This window comes from Pinus tabuliformis, chromosome 2_1 (genome assembly GCF_031772625.1).
Source record: "Pinus tabuliformis cultivar Carrire ecotype Pingquan chromosome 2_1, CPIR1, whole genome shotgun sequence".
Classification (NCBI taxonomy): domain Eukaryota; kingdom Viridiplantae; phylum Streptophyta; class Pinopsida; order Pinales; family Pinaceae; genus Pinus; species Pinus tabuliformis.
Window position 1 is genome coordinate 385014563 of NC_142299.1, and position 1684 is coordinate 385016246.

Here is a 1684-nt window from a genome sequence, read left to right on the forward strand (position 1 = left end):
GTAAGCTTTTGGGGGATTTGAAGAAGGCTGGGCTGTTTAAGGGGCCTCTGTTAGTTTATTTCTTGATAAGTTTATGGATGATGGCAGCGCTGGTTTTGAGTTTAGTGGGTGTGGTGTTTTATGAAGGGTTTTGGCTTCATGTTGGATGTGGCGTTTTGTTGGGGGCAGTGTGGATTCAGAGTGGATGGATTGGGCACGATTCGGCTCACTGTGGGCTTGTAGGTCATAAGAAAATAGATAGGATTATTCAGTTAGCGGCTGGAAATTGCATGTCTGGGATTAGTATTGCGTGGTGGAAGAGAAATCATAATTCCCATCATATTGCATGCAATAGTTTGGATCATGATCCGGATCTTCAGCATGTGCCCTTGTTTGCAGTGTCTTCTGGGTATTTTGGTTCTTTGTATTCTTATTTCTATGATAGGAAAATGAATTTTGATGGCCTGGCTAGGTTTTCTGTGAGTTACCAGCATTGGACCTTTTATCCTGTCATGGCGGTTGCGAGGATCAATTTGTTTGGGCAGTCGATTGCTTTGCTTTTGTCTAAGAAGAGAGTCCCACACAAGGGTGTCGACCTCGCCTGCATTATTGTGTTCTGGATTTGGTTTCCACTTTTGGTTTCCTGCATGCCTACTTGGGCTGAGAGGACAGCGTTTGTGTTGTCTAGCTTTGCTGTGACCGGGATCCAGCATGTTCAGTTTTGTTTAAGTCATTTCTCTGGCGGTGTGTATATTGGCAAGCCTCGTAGTAATACATGGGTTCAGTCTCAGACAAATGGGTCAGTTAACATCTTATGTTCTCCTTGGATGGACTGGTTTCATGGAGGTTTGCAGCATCAGATTGAACATCATCTGTTCCCAAGGTTGCCCAGGCACAATCTGAGGAAAATTTCTCCATTTGTGCAATCTCTGTGTGCCAAACACTGCTTGCACTATGCCAATGTGCCATTCTGGGAGGCTAATTTGTTGACCATTGGGGTTCTTCGTACTGCAGCTCTGCAAGCTCAAGACATGTCCAAGCCTGTGCCGAAGAACTTATTGTGGGAGGCGGTTAACACCCAGGGTTAATATTGTTGTTATTCTTTGCTTTTGTTATTCTAGCAGTTAGTTTGTTTTTCTACTTGAGTTTCTGAAAGCTGGTGAGATTACTTTTGCCTCTCGGTAGCACTATATTATGTGTCATCTGAAGTTGTACACTATGCCAATGTGCCATTCTGGGAGGCTAATTTGTTGACCATTGGGGTTCTTCGTACTGCAGCTCTGCAAGCTCAAGACATGTCCAAGCCTGTGCCGAAGAACTTATTGTGGGAGGCGGTTAACACCCAGGGTTAATATTGTTGTTATTCTAGCAGTTAGTTTGTTTTTCTACTTGAGTTTCTGAAAGCTGGTAAGATTACTTTTGCCTCTCGGTAGCACTATATTATGTGTCATCTGAAGTTGTAAAAGAATCCGATCCCTTGAAAATGCAGATACTTTTGCCTCTCAGGGGTACTATAAATTATGTGTTATCCGAAGTTGTAAAAGAATCCGATCCCTTGAAAATGGTATCTGCAGAATCTTTCAGTATTTTTGCATTCATGAACTTGTTATGATCTAAAAAGTGCCAAATTTATTACAACTCTGAGATTTCAAAGGCAAACTGATGTTCTCAAATGCACAACGAGAATTCGGAGGTTGCAAATACC

General features: G+C 42.5%; 1 pseudogene; it reads left to right on the forward strand.

The window, feature by feature from the left end:
• Positions 1–1155, forward strand: part of LOC149200454 (acyl-lipid (9-3)-desaturase pseudogene) — a 1494-nt pseudogene extending 339 nt beyond the window's left edge.
• Positions 1156–1684: the final 529 nt, after the last annotated feature.